This window comes from Canis lupus, chromosome 7 (assembly GCF_003254725.2).
Source record: "Canis lupus dingo isolate Sandy chromosome 7, ASM325472v2, whole genome shotgun sequence".
NCBI lineage: Eukaryota > Metazoa > Chordata > Mammalia > Carnivora > Canidae > Canis > Canis lupus.
This window is the reverse complement of record NC_064249.1, coordinates 70,684,258-70,697,952: the sequence shown is the minus strand read 5'-3', so window position 1 is coordinate 70,697,952 and position 13,695 is coordinate 70,684,258. Positions and strand designations below refer to the sequence as shown.

Sequence of the window (13,695 nt, the reverse complement as noted above, 5' to 3'; positions counted from 1 at the left end):
TGTGTGGATTGAAAATCTTGGGAATTAAATGTCTAAGAAGGATTTGTAGAAGTTTTCTATATCATACACTATGTAGAAATCCTACAGAAAGATATACGTTATTCTTCATAATTTCTGGAATCATTTTTTAATCCATCAGATGGAACTAGGCTTTAAGCATTACTGCTATGTAATAAGAATGTAATACTAATAAGAATGAATAAATAAAAGTTATGACTACTTTAAAGGATCATGGGCTGAAACATCACAGCTAGAATGATTTTTAATAGGGAATTAAAGTGATGTGGGACCTATTAGGTGCTACCATCAGTCTAATATTTCAGAAACATTTATTGGTGATTTTTTGCCACGTATTATGCTTGATACTGCGGTAGAAAAGTACCAGGTCCTGGAGAAACCAGTATATAAGCAAAATTCGGCAATATGTTGTAGTAAGTACACAAGAGATACTGGTAGAACCAGAAGAGGTGGTATGTAAGTAAATCTTCCAAAGGAAGCCATGTAAGTTCTTGAGTTGTTTTTTGAAGGGGACAGTCCATTATATTGATGACAAAAATTAGCCCTAGTGAAAGGAAATAAATACCCTCTCCCTGATAATTCCTGTTTCTCTACCTCAAAATATCTTCCAACTATATGAAGTGGGCAATTCAAAGGTTCTAAGAAGCAAATAGAAATGCCATTTCAGTATTTGATAATTTTAAAACCATAATTACTGTGCAAGGAAGGGAAATTGGCTTTAAACAAAAATCAAGATCATACTAGTATGGTATATTATTTTAGATCTTGTTAATTGATAAATTATTTAGTAATTCTGAAAAATGCAAAAGAGGTTGCAAATGTTATCTCAAGATTCAAGCATCTCACCCAGCTTGCATGTTAATAAGGGACCTGATTATTTTCCCTGTCTCTAAAGTTGCATTAAAAAAATCTTTGTCAATGTTTCAGTCAGTCGATATTCTTCATAAGATTTCAGAAATGAAGCAGTCCATCTGTTCCTAGAGCACTGTCATTTCTCGGCAACTTTATTGGATTTTCCTCTTGGCTGCTTTATTATTGTTTTGGAAAAATTGTTTTTCTTCTATGTCTTGGTGACATGGATGGAGAAAACCAAAGTCTTCCTTCCATTGTTAGAGGTTGTTTCTTTGTTGCCTAAAGATAAATTGAACCTTTTATAATGGTTTATAAATTATTGATGATATTCCCTAAATACTTTATTGGCATAAATTGGACTTTGATTGAATAGGAACTGTTAGTAAAGTGCTTTAGTTAAACATGATCATGATTAGAGTTCATGAATTTAAACTTATAGGCCTAAAGAAAGAAGCTAGCTCCCCTTCAGAAAGTTGCCTTGCCGAATCCAAATTAAGAATTAATTTGCCATCATTTAACTCTATGGGTCCACGTAATCATCGACCTTGCCTAGGTATTGGAATCATCTAAAAAAGAAAAAGAAAAAAAAAAAAAAAAAAGACTGATCTCAGGTTCTATCCTAGACTGCCTCAATCTCCATCTCTAGGTTAGGTTCAGGTATGAGCATTTACCAAGCTTGTCACATGAATCTGGGGCACGTCTAGGAATAAACCTGGATGGCCATTAGCAGTGGTTCTCACAATATGATCTCTAGGCCAGCAGCATCACATCATCTGGAAGTTGTTAGAAATGCAAATATTTGGGCCTAATTAGGACTTAATGAATCAGAAACTGAACCGTTGGCCATTAGGTTGCCACCTCCAGCCAGGTACTGCTATTTGTATGTCTCTGCCTGTAGGTCTCAGACAGTAATGCTTGGGAACTGGCTCTTTTTATAAGAAGAAAACATATAACAGATCACTGCTTGAGACAAGAGCTTGTTAATACAGTCTCCTTAACCTGGACATGTTTGTCTACCATTTCCCTGGGGACTTGCTACCCTGACTACTTACAGGAATATTTCTCTGAGCTCCTGACCTTTTCTTTGCTACCAAAATAATCTTTTACATTTTGCACTTCTTTGCTGATTGTATTGGCCATTTTTGTTATAGTCTACTCATTTCTAAACACCTCAATTATGATACCCCCATGTGCACCTCCTTGGCTTTGAGCTACTGAGAACCCCTGAAGTTATTTGTGCACTTATAGGCTATCCTCAGCTTCCCTGGCCTCACTTTCTGAAGCTGTGACCTGTTGCTAAACCTGCTTTGGGGGCTATGCAGTTTAATCTTTTCATGTCCTGGGAGAGGGGAGTTAAAAAAAAAAAAGAATTCAGAAATTAGGCAGCTTCCATTTCTTCAGAATTACATTTTTGTAGAGTGATTTTATTACTGTGATTAAAGACTTAAGAGTTTGTAGAGCATCTGGAGCAATTGCATTCAAATATTACCAAAACCCTTTCCAGAGTTAAATTATCGATGCAGCTAAATCATGGTAATCTCACATCAGTGCCCTCCCTCCAGTGGTGTGGGGATTGACAGATGACTGAATATGGCCAGCCCTTTTGTGACCATTTTTAACTCCTCTACTTAAATTTCCACTCTCTTCTATCTTGTACAGCGTTTTCTGGGACGGTAGGAATTATCTTTCCTGAGCCCTATTCTCTCTTTTTCTTTTGTACTGTACTACCTTTCCATTATTTAGAATTCTTTGCCAGTATTTTTATGTGACTATTTTGCATTTCATGTACCTTATACATCTAGTTGCACAAGCCAGAAATCTGAGACAGTTTCTGAGGTAGCCTTCAAGTAAGTCAAAATGAGGTAGCCTCCACTTTCACTTCCTCACGTTCACTCATCAAATTCTACCAACTACCTACCTTTCTCTCAAATAAACTTCCCTTCCACAACCTGGGAACCTCAGCCTACCTGGTCACCTTCGTCATCTCTTTTCTCTGCTAATCTAAGAGACTCCTTAATGTCTAATCTAGGTTGCCTCCCACCCTCCTCCAAACTGCCCTCTGAAGTAATATTAGATAAATCATTTTGAAATGTTTTTATTTAGCCAACTTTCCAAATTAAATCATTTTGATGTCTAGCCCTCCATGACCTGTAAGATAAAGTTGCAACTTAGTGTGGCATTTGAGCTGTTATAACCCGGTCAAGTGTTATTTTCTGGCCTTAACTCTTAACACTTGCCTACTGTCATGTGGTTTTATGCCTCAGGCCATCTTCTCTGTCATTTCCTAAATGATGTCAATGATGTCATGTTTCTCTTTAAGTCTTGCCCCTGTGGTTTCCTCCCCTCAGGCCATCCTTTCCTGCAAGGAAGTCCTTTTTTTTTAGATTTTATTTATTTCTTTCTGAGACACACACACACACACACACACACACACACACACACACACACACAGAGAGAGAGAGAGAGAGAGAGAGGAAGAGGGAGAAGCAGGCTCCATGCAGGGAGCCCCATGTGGGACTCAATCAGAGGTTGAGCGCAAGGCAGCCCTCTTACCAGTGTTCAGGACAGATGGAGGCTTCTGCAGCTTACCTGGAAGGATTTACAATACCACTTCCTTTGGCTATCTCATGTGTACCTATTATGACATGTTGCAAAACACCTATTATGACAGGTTGCAAAATGTTGCCACCATGCTAGTTTCCCAATGAGCAACCATGACCTAGTTGAGAAGATCCAGCTTCTTACAGGACCATCCGAAGAAGCATTCTTCCCCTGAAAGAAGGTTGGGAGTAGGAAATATGACAGGACAGTATGGGAACAAACACTAAGTATGGGGAACCCAAGGATGGTGAACTGGGGGATGGAGTCCTAGCTGCATGAAAAAAGGAAAGAGACTGATGTGTAGACTAGAATAGAGACACATCTAATTTGGGCAGATTCAAGAAGAATAAAGGCTTAGGAGAGAAGTTCAGAAGACAGTATAGCTCAAAAAACAAAGCGAGAGAAAGGAAAAAGTAGAAAGTTAGTTCAATTATCTTTTGTTGCTTAACCAGTCACTACAAAACAGTGATATAAAACAACTAATTTATTATGCTTGCAGATTCCATGGGGCAAGAGTTAAGATAGGGCATAACATTCTTGTTGGAGAGACATATGTAGATGAGCATCTTTGATATGAAGCAGCGGAGGAAAATGCTATCGTATAGGGACATAATACTTTGGGGGTAATAAACAGGTTTTAATTCATGAATTAGAAAATAGGATGGAGAAAACTTTATGAAAGAGTTACCTTCTGGGTTGGGCTTTGAAGGAGAAGTTACATTCAAGGTTTGAGTGAAGAATGAAAGGGCTGAGTATGTTTAGGCAGTGCGTAATTTGTGGTAACTGAAGCATAGGGTGTGTGGCCAGACATAGATCCTAGAGAAGTTTGGGAGCATAAACTAAAGAGTTTGATTTTATTAGTATTATGCTGCAAAGAATCAGTGATTTTTTTTTAAAGATTTTTTATTTATTTATTCATGAGAGACAGAAAGAGAGAGAGAGAGGCAGATACAGGCAGAGGGAGAAGCAGGCTCCATGCAGGGAGCCTGATGTGGGACTCGATCCCGGGTCTCCAGGATCAGCCCCCGGGCTGAAGGCGGTGTTAAACCGCTGAGCCACCCGAGCTGGCCAGAATCAGTGATTTTTAAATATAATTAATTAATTAGCAGAATTGTCTCTTCTAGAGCCCATCTGGATTTCATCACTAGCATATTTTGGAAGTGACCGAAGAGGGAATAGATGAGAGTCAAGTAGATGTGTAAAGGGGGATTATGTCCTCAAATCTCTAATAGGTAAGATGCTTTAAGGTTCTGGTGATGACTCTGGAGTAAATGGTCAAACTGAGGAGAATGATCCTTCCTCTGTACACTGCAGTGTCTTTTAGCATACTTACTTCCTTGGTTGGGACAGGAATCTAAGCTCTGTGAGGGCTGCTATATATATAGAAGCTAGAACAGTGGCTAGTATATTAGTAAATGTTAGGTTAACACATGAATTAGAGGATTTTTTTTATGTGTATCTGTCATATATAGCCATTTCCCTTTAACCTCTTCAGAAACATGGTATTCCTGGTAGAACTAGGTGGTTTTTGGAAGTTTGGTTTTGGTAACTGATACCTACAAGCTATTTGAATGCTTTTTGTTAAAGAGTTGATGATTAAGTCAAAAAAAGAGCTCCCAAGAACAAACTGAAATTATGTAGAATTATACTATGCTGGAACAGAAAATGTTTCCAGAGAGCTTTAGTCCATTTTCAGCACCTTATTACAGATGAATAAATTGAGACCTAGAGAAGTTAAATGACTTCACCACAGTTACCTGACTAGTAAATGTCAAAGCCAAGGTTAGGAGTAGGCTTCTAATATGCAGTCTGGTGTTGTTTTGATTCTATAAAGCTGTATGCCCCCTTTGATTTTAAAGTCAAATCTTAGCTTGAACTGTACGGAAAAAAAGAATCTCCATCTGGTTTTGCTGAATTTCCAAAGGGAGAAGCCACCTCATGTGGCTGTTGAAAAATTTAAATCCTAGAATGGCAGAGCTCAGGAAAGGAGAGGAAATTAGCAGTGTGGTGCAGTTAAATAACTTCACGTTTGAAAAGGCCTATGTGGATGCTCCTACATTTGATTAACTTCTTGTGGGCTTATTTTCCAGAATTGAATTCAGGTAGACTGGATTTTGTCTAGAGTAGAAGGCTCAGTGATTTATAGAATTATAAATATAATATATATTCTAATATATTTTCTAAAGAATATATAAAAAATACATAAAATATATTCTCTAGAAAAAACCTCAAGGATTGTTACCTAGGACCTGTATTTTCAGGTTGGAAATAGAGGATTCCTGAAGAGATTCACTAATGCCCCCAAGGTTTCAAAACTATTAATGATGTTATCAGAACTGGAAATCAGAACTCTTAATATGGGAGAAGTAAGTACTGCTTTTCAGGGATAAAATGCACGTGCTTAAAGGAAATATTTGAGTTTAAGGTGGTGTGTTTCAAAAATGTTTTATCTATTTTATTTTTTTAAGATTTTATTTATTTGAGAGAGAAAGAGAGACAGAGAGAGGGTGCACAAGCTGGGGAGGAGCAGAGGGAGAGGGACAAGCAGACTACTGGCCAAGCACGGAGCCCAACACAGGGCTCCATCCCACAATCCCAAGATCACGACCTGAGCTGAAACCAAGAGTCAGACACTTAACCGACTGAGCCACCGGTGCCCCAACAGAAGGACCTCTTTATGCAAAATAGGATACCACCAACCTGCTGCCGTGATGATAATATCATCATCACTCCATGTGCTGATTTCCTAATGTTTGGTCCCCTTTCATTTTCCACAATGAACTATTCTCCAAAGCTTTTCCTTCTTATCGTTCTCTTGCCATTTATTCTTTTACCATTACATGCCTTACTCCTAAACAATCTGTTTTTTTTGGCTTGCTTTTTTGAACTTTGTCAAAATGGCAGCAAAATATTCAAATTCTTCTGTAAGTTGCTTTTTTAAAATTTATAACAGTATGCTTCAAAAATCCATTCATGCTGAAATACAGTTAATATCTTTTCAGTCCTGTACAAATTCTGGCTTATGATTATTCCATCCATTTTTGTGTTTGGTTTGTTAGATAGTTGTTTTTGTCTGTATGTTTGTTTGTTTTTGCTCTTACCAACCAGTCTGCCACATACATTCTTATGCATGCCTCGTGATAAATCTGTGCTAGAGGCTGGGCTATGCAATGTGCCAGTTTTTCAACATAATACCCAGCTGTTTTAGGAAGTGGCAGTGCCAATTTGGAATCCCACAAGTGGTACATAAGAGTCCCCAGTGTTCTCAATCTTTGCCAATACTTAGTCTCACCAATCTTCTTAATTTTTTGCCAATCTGCTGGGTGAATATTAGCATTCACAGGTTATTTTTATTGTGATTTGTGGTCTATTATTTTTCCACAAGAAATACACATACAAAATTACAAGGAGATTCAAAAAGAAGACATTTTATAAATATTCATTTGAGACAATGATTAGGAAAAACACAACACATTTACATGAAGAAAATCTATAATATTTTTGTTAGAGGATATTTTCACACATTCAGAGTGATGGTTGTTGACAAAATCAGCAATAACACCTTCATGTTCATTAATATTTAATGGTGATCTTGAATCAATAAAATGAAGTTCAATTTATTCGTAGTTATTCATTTTATCCTCTGTTTTAACTCATCTTGGAAAATAATATAGTAAGAAAAAATATATATAAATTATATATGAATTATATATATATATAAAAGACACAGGATGAAATTATATATTCACTAACTTGATTATGTTGCAGGTTCTAGAAAAAAATAACACTACCTCTAAAAGCCATTTTGAGATTTTCACAATTTAATCTTTTTAAAACCCTCTTAGGTCCTTGGTTAAAAAGTGCTCTGGTTATGCCTATTGTATGACATGTATGTAGTGATGTGACACAGGCTTTCCTGGCTCATGTTATAGGTTAGGATTTGATATCGTGACACCCACTTTTTTTTTTCCACTTACTATTTTTTTTTTTAATTTTTTTTTATTTTTATTTATTTATGATAGTCACAGAGAGAGAGAGAGGCGCAGAGACACAGGCAGAGGGAGAAGCAGGCTCCATGCACCAGGGAGCCCGATGTGGGATTCGATCCCGGGTCTCCAGGATCGCGCCCTGGGCCAAAGGCAGGCACCAAACCGCTGCGCCACCCAGGGATCCCTCCACTTACTATTTTAATGTGGTGGTAAAGCATTGGAAACCCTAGTACCCACTCCCACCCTCCACTGAGTAAAGTAAAGGCACCTTTGCTATAATAACTTGTTACCAAAAATAGAAGAATACACTCAGAGAAGTGGAGCATCTTTTGATAAAGACCTGGTACATGCCCAAAATTAAATGAGATTTAATCAATGCCTCCCTCTCTGATCACAGATCTGTACAGTTTATATTTAGGGTTGGAAGAAAAGGTTGTATTTGTAGTATGAAATTATTTTGTAATGAGACATTGAACATTGGCACAACAAGATCATGTCAGACATTACATTTGCCATAAGGACCTGGGATGGTCACATATCAATAATCAGAAAGGATGAATTAGGAGGCCAAGTTTACTTTAGGATCCACTTGGAGTCAACATTTCCCCTACAATTTACAGTTGAAACCTGTGACCATCCCAGAGTATTTCATAAAAATGGATGACAGCAGTGAACCTTTTTTCTCTCTGAAGCTGGATTGAACAGGCCTAGTCACTCTTGATTCCTGTCCACCCCTCCTACTCCCTCTAGGTGGGTTCCAGCCTTTGGTGACAGCAAAGATCACAATCTAAATGTCAAGCTGTGAAAATTGTCAGAAACCAAGTCAACTTACAAAAGCTCCCCAAAGAAAAAGCTCTAATAATCCAAACTTCTTTCATTGCATGATGAGGCCCAGTAGAAAAGCTCAGGGTCTGTGGAGTCCCAAACACCTGTTTTACTTGCACTGGCAGATTTGCAGGATTTAAGAACTGACAAATCATAGCCAAGGATGTCCCTCTGGGTCCCACTCTTTGTTCATTATATAACCCCCTTCACTACTCCACCTCCAACCTTCACCCAAGGTGGACCTAACCCATCTGCTTGTTGTTCTGTCCCATTTATTTTTCTCTTCCTCTGCATGTGGTTTTTGCTCAATATGATATCAGTAGCATGGGAAAGCAGTATCTCTGCTCCATTTGGTTAATTAATCTCCGACTGTGTCTGTGGCTCACCTTGTTCTTATGTTTACAAGTTTATAAAAACTCTGAAACTTTCCCTTCTTAGTTTTCTTTGTATGTCACACCAAACAATCATTTCCAAAATCCACTATATTAAGGTCTTCTATTTCTATGAACTCAAAATCCATAATACCTCAAACATTAATGATCTCATAGTCCTATATCGACAGATGATCTTCTGAAATAAATACATTTTGTATACTTCTGTGTTTTTTAAGATTTTGTTTATTTGAAAGAGAGAGAGAGAGAGAGCAAGAGATACATGAGTGGGGAAGAGAGGGAGAAGAAGACACCTCACTGACGAGGCACTCGATCCCAGGACGCTAGGATCATGACATGAGCCAAAGGCAGACACTTAACTGACTGAGCCACTCAGGCACCCCCATACTTCTGTTTTTTAAGATAATAATAATGGACTACTTTTACCAATAGCCAGACACTGTCCTCAACATTTTATATCAGTTAAGTAAATTACCATTTCCCCAAGATGAAAGAGTGGAAGCTAAATCAGAGAAGTTGAGTGACTTGTCCTGAAGACTATTCTTTTCAGAAGTGTAGTATAAAGGAAGAGAAAGTACAAGGAATGGATATGGAGATACCAGGTTTAGTTTATCATTCAACTGATTCTTATCTGAATCCTGTCCTCTTCCCTAGAGAAGATGGTGGCTGTATGCCTGGCCCAAAGTCAAGGAAACATGAGAGGGATAAGAGATGAACATGGCAGCTTCCCTAACTTGGAGGTGCTTATGGGCTGTTTGATGAAGCAAGAGATAAACACATAGATAAATATAGAATAGGTGGTGCTTTTAAAGGTGGATTGTAAGGCAGTTGCTTGGGACTTGGAATACATTTTATGTCAGGAACTTTCTAACAATGGGTACTTCTTTTTCTTTTTTTTAAAGATTTTATTTATTTATTCATGAGAGACAGAGAGAGAGAGAGACAGAGAGAGAGAGAGAGAGAGAGAGAGAGGCGCAGACACAGGCAGAGGGAGAAGCAGGCCCCATGCAGGGAGCCCGATGTGGGACTCAATCCCAGGACTCCAGGACCACGCTCCAGGCCAAAGGCGGCACTAAACCGCTGAGCCACCTGGGCTGCACAATGGGTACTTCTATAGCTGCATCTGTAAATCCAGTTTGTCCCTTGACTCAGCTGAAATGCTGTTATGTTTGTTATGAAAATTGGTATGAGAAATGATGCTGTGGTACTAATAATTAAAGGAAGCAAACTATACAGTTGAATAAGACACAGGTTTTAATGCTGGTATCTGAAGAGAAGCTGGTTTAATTAGGAGTATTGGATAAGGTAGATGAAGCCTTCAGTCAGATTTCTGAATAGGACATTGGTGCTTTCAGGGGTTTTAGAGGAGGCTGCATGGGTTCTTTATCATGTTTAGTTTTACTCAAAAGCATATGGCTTTTCATTCTTAACTTGGTTGCATCCACATTGCTCTTAATACTTCTCAACCATTATTAGAGCTTTACATTGAATCATGAATGGAACAAAGAAGAACTGTTAAGGTCACCATGAATCCCTGACTCCCTGGGAAGTGTTTCACCTCCTACATACCTGGCCCTTGGTTTCCACAATACAAGGACCTAGTCCTGTATCTTCCCCAATATCTGCCTTCCTGTGTCCCCCCCACCTCCATACTACCTCCTTTCCTCCATCTGGAACTCCTGAGATGATTTATCTCTATTTTTATACCTAGCCTCTGCACTTATTTATACAATCCCCATGTGCTGCCCAACATTGACCATAAGATGATTGCTGCTCCCACTTTCCTTGAAGTAGCAATATTTGTACTTGTCATATCCCACCCTTACCCATTTTTCAAAATCAATATCTAATTGACATAAAACATTATATTAACTCAGGTGTGTTATATACTGATTTTATAGTTGTGTGTATTGCAAAATAATTACCACAAAAAATCTAGCTAACAGGTGGGTGGTGTTTTTTTTTAAAGTTTATTTATTTTATTTGTATAAGTAATCTCTACACACAACATGAGGGCTTGAACTCATGACCCCAAGATTAAGAGTTACGTGCTCTTTTGACTGAGCCAGCCAGGTTTCCCCAATATAATTGTGCTTTGATTTGCATTTCTCTGATGATTAGTTATATTAAGTACCTTATCATGTGCCAATTTCATATATATATATATATTTCTTTTGTAGTAGGCTCCACACCCACTGTGGAGCCCAGCATGGGTCTTGAACTCACAGTCCTGAGATCAAGAGTCAGATGCTTAATTGACTAAGCCACCCAGGGACCCCACCAATTTCATATCTTTTAACTTAATGTCATAAATTTCCTCTTTCGTTGCGATGTGTTTCCTTCTGATCAGTGCTACTCAGTATTCTTGAGATACTCAATCACATGTTATTGGTTTTACATAATTTTAGAACTAGTTGGGTAGATTGGTATATATCTAAGGGGAAAACATGATAATTTAACAAGATCTAGAATATATTGAGATCTTATCCTGGCCTGAACACATGGTGCTTTGCTAAGTATGTTATGTGTATTATCATTTAATTTTTACAATGCATGATATAATGGTATTATTATCCCCATTTTATAGATACAGAAACTGAGGCATAGAATTGTCCATGATTACAGAGGAAGTAATTTATGCAACGCATAGAGACAGAATGCAGGCACAAGAAGCCTCGCTCTAGACCCAGCATATTCATCACTAGTCTCCACTTTCTTATTAGTACACATATTTCATACATATTTCATCCTCTTTAAATCCTCCCTGAATAAGATGGGTTTTTAAATTTTTTTTTACCATTATTATTTTTTTAAGATTTTAAGTAATCTTTGTACCCAACATGGTGTTTGAACTCACAATCCTGAGATCAAGTAGCATCCTCCACTGACTGAGCCAGCCAGGTACCCAAAGATGCCTTTTTTTAAAAAAGAAATTATTTATTTATTTTAGAGATGGGGAGGGGCAGAGGGAGAGAAGGAGAAAATCTCTAGATGACTTCCTGCTTGAGCCCTACATGGGGCTTAATCCGACAGCCCTGAGATCACAATCCAAGCCCAAATCAAGAGTCAGACTCCTAACCAACTAAGCCACCCAGGTGCCCCCTCCAGATGGATTTTTAAAAAATATTTATTTTTAAATAAATAAATGTTTCTTATTCTGAGAATATGGGCAAAAAGTAGTACAAGAATTCAAGAGCAGAAGCTATCATAGCCAATATTTATATTTACAAAGAAAGATGCTTGTGGACTTTAACTCAAATGCATGAATGGGTCAGGACTTTCAAATGATATATGAATACCATTTAGGGAGAGATTTTTAAGGAGAGCACATCTGCTTCTACATTGGCCTCAAGTCATGCCATACTGATTTCCTAAATGCTTTAAGAATGTGGCGATGGGAATTAGGGTGGTGGGGGGACTAGAATTGATTGACAGTTAATGTGCATATGGAATGTCAGTTGAATTGTTACATGACTAAGCCAACCATCACACCCTGATCCATTGAGAAGTTTTACCATATCTGTGCTTCAGGGTTCTGGGTGCTATAACTTTCCTTTGCTATTGCTTTTCCCTGGAAGATAATATGATCTTATCCATTTTGTAGGAAAAATACTGGGTCAATGCAGTTGGATATTACAGGAGGTCATAAAAATATCTATGGTTGTAGGGTTCCTGCCCTTAAGGAATTTACTATCATGTCAGAGAGAAAAGACTGGTGCAACCAAACTCACCCAAACTCACTAGGGGGGAAAATTAGTAGAAGACTTTATGGAAGTTACTATCAAACCATTATAGTATGATGGTATTAGGAGGTTGCAGATGTGGAGAGGAAAGGAATAGGGTTGTCCATTTTCCTTCCAAACTTCCCTCAGTGAATCTTATTGTTTAGGTTACATGAAGGCAGTGGTCAGGTCCACCTTGGTCACTACAGTGTTTTCAGCACCTGGCATAATGCCTATCCTTGTAGCAGATGTTCAGTAAATGTGTGAAGGCATGAATGAAGAAGCATGTGGTCTGAAAGATACAGGGGGATGGTTGATTGCATGCCTGAAAGTAATGTTGAGAGAATTGACTATATTTTGTGTCTTTAAGTAGAGGGGTAAGCATCTGTGGCCCGGGTTCAATTCTATTTGCAAGGCTGTGTTAAGTGTGCCCTGTCTTAGTGGCTGTGCCATTGAGCCAGTCCCTGGGAAGTGGAGCTGACACCTTCCTTCACCTTAACTTCAGCAGTGAGACAGAAGGTGCCTGAGCTCAAATCTGGCTCAAATTAAGAGCATGAGCTTGATTAGTCACTGGTGTCCAGCTTTTGTACTTGTGGCCAAATATGAAACAGATTTACAATTGGGTTTCAAAACAGTATACCGTATATTGTTATACTCAAATATGAATTAACTGTGTTGCTGACTATCTTGTAGTAATGATTTGTGAAACCATCTATTTTTTAAACTTAATACTTGTGCTAGTTTTGAAAGACTTTCCTAGATTTGGAGCTTGAGGAAGGAACACCAAAATTAAATACAATGCTCACCGAAGAATATATAGTTATGTTTAATTTCCCTGGACACTTGCATGGAGTTTGTTGAGTATTAGGCATTACAAATGTATTGGAGTGAATGGGTAGCTGGACATAGCTATATTTTAGATTTAAAAGAAGTTTTTTCCAGTAGAATAAACAATAGCAGTAAATGTTAAATCCATGCTGCTAGGGTAATCTACCAATAAATTGGTTTTGGGAAAGTAAATGGAGAAAAGGTGACTATTTAGTCGTCAATTTCACCAGCTCTTGTATTTGCACTTTCCTTCCAAAAATAAAAAGGAAAAAAAGAAAAAGAAAAAAGTCTTCTAAGAAATAAATACTTAAGCAAAACTGCTGCTTACTTTTTCTTTTTTCCAATTTGTGATTAATAACTTTGTGCTTTCAGATATGCAGTGAATTGAATCAGAATCTCACAGAGAACAGTATGCTCAATATTTGGTCACAGTTTGAAGGCATCCCCATATGGTTTTAGAGAAAAACT

General features: G+C 37.9%; 1 protein-coding gene and 1 long non-coding RNA gene across 5 annotated transcripts in view; one reads left to right on the top strand and one right to left on the bottom strand.

The window, feature by feature from the left end:
- Positions 1 to 13,695, top strand: part of DLGAP1 (DLG associated protein 1) — an 871,196-nt gene that overhangs the window by 18,139 nt on the left and 839,362 nt on the right. The window contains exon 1 of one of the 4 annotated variants that reach the window (XM_049111854.1): positions 3,576 to 3,652. The exons of the other annotated variants lie outside the window; for them this stretch is intronic. The gene's annotated coding sequence lies outside the window, so the exon portion shown is untranslated. Of the gene's footprint in view, positions 1 to 3,575; positions 3,653 to 13,695 lie in introns of those variants that run through there. 4 annotated transcript variants of the gene reach the window in all.
- Positions 313 to 3,500, bottom strand: LOC112648022 (uncharacterized). The gene is made up of 2 exons (XR_003128663.3): positions 3,424 to 3,500; positions 313 to 1,149 (listed from the first exon to the last, which is right to left on the bottom strand). It is a non-coding gene; the product is annotated as an uncharacterized LOC112648022 (long non-coding RNA).